This window comes from Schistocerca americana, chromosome X (assembly GCF_021461395.2).
Source record: "Schistocerca americana isolate TAMUIC-IGC-003095 chromosome X, iqSchAmer2.1, whole genome shotgun sequence".
Taxonomy (NCBI): domain Eukaryota; kingdom Metazoa; phylum Arthropoda; class Insecta; order Orthoptera; family Acrididae; genus Schistocerca; species Schistocerca americana.
Window position 1 is genome coordinate 86,721,517 of NC_060130.1, and position 2,850 is coordinate 86,724,366.

At 40.8% G+C, this 2,850-nt stretch overlaps 1 pseudogene; it reads left to right on the forward strand.

Moving 5' to 3' along the window:
- The first annotated feature begins 716 nt into the window (after positions 1-716).
- LOC124557297 lies at positions 717-834 on the forward strand (annotated as a pseudogene).
- The last annotated feature ends 2,016 nt before the right edge of the window (positions 835-2,850 follow it).

The window sequence follows — 2,850 nt, forward strand, 5'->3', positions numbered from 1 at the left end:
TCTTGCCTGGAAGAAGGGATGGGTCCGTAGGACACGTTCTGAGGCATCGAGGGATCACGAATTTAGTACTGGAGGGAAGCGTGGAGGGTAAAAATCAAAGAGGGAGACCAAGGGATGAATACACTAAGCATATTCAGATGGATGTAGGTTGCAGTATGTATTTGGAGATGAAGAGGCTTGCACAGGACAGAGTAGCATCGAGAGCTGCATCAAACCAGTCTTTGGACTGAAGTCGACAACAACAACATTATATAGGGATGTCAGATGCTTTTCGTTGCTATCGAGTGCAGTATTGGAACAGAATCCTCCAACTTATGGACAAACCCTACAGTCCACATATTGACAGTGGGTTCGTCTTTCAGATCAAATGCACGAGCACAGCTTGCCAACCTTCTGAATATCTTCATCCAGGAGGCAACAAGGCAACATTAAAGCAAACAGAAAGGTTTGCGAAGTCATCTGACATGAACCTAATAAAGCTTGCTTGGAGACGCTCAGTGCATTATAGCAGCTACTCTCCTCACACACTGAATAACCTGAGAAAGACCACTGTCGAAGACTGGGACAGGCTTGTGCAGCAACCCTGCAGACAGCATGCCAAAGAATCTCATTTCACATGTGTCGCAGAGGTGTGGACTATCGAGGAGGCAGCCTTTATTATAGTAATTTTTTGTTTTTATTTCGCAGAGAATTTAATTTTAGCTTAATAAACCTTGCGCAACGGCCTTGCCGCAGTGGATACACCGGTTCCCGTCAGATCACCGAAGTTATGCGCTGTCGGGCGTGGCCGGCACTTGGATGGGTGACCACCCGGGGCGCCATGTGCTGCTGCCATTTTTCGGGGTGCACTCAGCCTCGTGATGCCAATTGAGGATCTACTCGACCGAATAGTAGCGGCTCCGGTCAAAGAAAACCATCGTAACGACCGGGAGAGCGGTGTGCTGACCACACGCCCCTCCTATCCACATCCCCAGCTGAGGATGACACGGCGGTCGGATGGTCCCGATGGGCCATTTGTGGCCTGATGACGGAGTGCTTCTTTTTAATAAACCTTATTGTTAATTCCTTGCTCCCCTAGTACCAAACTCCACACACATTCATAGGTTTTCAGATGTCACAGAAATTGCTTTTAGACATTTATGTTAATTTCTGAACAGTGTGGAATGCTGGATCTAATGATCGTGTTGAAATGGGAATGGCATATGACATTATTGGCTGGAATATAGTGCAGTGATTCAGCTGCCTAAATCAGAAATATTGGCATCTTTGCGAAACACGAGTATTGTGTATGAAGTGTGACTATTAGTGTTTACAGTAAGACTCAGTTTTTACAGTTTCTAACACACAATTTAACATAACCTGACATTTTAACAGAATGGGCATATGATTAGTGAAACTGAACAATTCAAATTTCTAGGTGTTCAGATAGATAGTAAGCTGTCGTGGAAAGCCCACGTTCAGGATCTTGTTCAAAGACTTAATGCTGCCATTTTTACTATTCGAACGGTGTGAGTGATCATTCGACACGAAAATTAGTCTACTTTGATTATTTTCATTCGCTTATGTAGTATGGTGTTATATTTCGGGGTAACTCTTCCCATTCTAAAAGGATATTTTTGGCTCAGAAACCGGCGGTTCAGGCAATAAGTGGTGTTAAGTTCACGAACCTCTAGTCGACCCCTGTTCACGAGTCTGGGTATTTTGACATTGGCCTCTCAATATATATATTCCTTACTGACATTTCTTCTTAATAATATTAGCTTATTCCCAAGAATAAGCAGCTTTCACTCAGTTAATACTCGGCAGAAATCGAACTTGCATTCGGATCGGACTTCCTTAACTCTTGTGCAGAAAGGTGTTCAGTGTACTGCTGCATCCATTTTCAATAAGATACCGCTCAAATTCAAAAATCTTAGCAGTAATCCACGTGCTTTCAAATCGAAACTGAAGAGTTTCCTCATAGGTCACTCATTCTCTTCTGTAGAGGAGTTCCTTGAAAAATTAAGCTGATTCTTGTTGTATTGTTGATTGCGTTTACTTAAACATATGGACTGACTTTTTTCGGATTCATAAACATTTATTTTTATCTGTTAATACTTTTATGTTGTAATTTCATGTACTGACACGTTCCATGATCTTGGAGATTTGCTCCTCACTTTGGTCCTACAGAACCTGACGTATAAATAAATAAATAAATAAGTAGGACAGATACAGGAATTCTGGCCCACAGTTCAAACAGCTACCGCTAGTCAGCGCTGCAGATGCCAGAACTAGCTCACCAATATTAGTGGCCATATTAAAAAGAAATGTCTAAATTTGCTTCACGTTAAAAAGTGTTTTGGAATGTTTGGAGTTAGTGCAAAATTGCTATTCCCTCCTCCAGATACTTTGTGTGACAGTGTCAGAGAGGCAGAGAATAAAAATGACTGAGAAACTAACACTGTCTACATGTTAAAAAGCTAAGTACTTTTAACAGTAACATCGAAAAATAAGCAAATAATGGAAATTTATATTACATGCAGGTATTCGTTGGAGTCAACACATTCTGATCTAGTCTTTAAGCAACACGGTAAAGCTCTAAGAGTGCATCGGGCAACATGTGGATGGCTAATGACTGAATTACGTTAATTTGGGGCAATCCAAAAATAATAAAACAATGTAAATTTATATTATGTGTAAGTATTCATTCAAAACTTTGAGCTATCCTTTAAGCAATACAATACTAAAATCCCACATACAAATAGTAATCTTAACATTCAGGTGTTGCCAAGAGTAACACAAGAGCAACTACCAAAAATATCCTAAAGTCATGGATCATAAACCATAAGCATGGAGTTTAGAAAAAAGGGA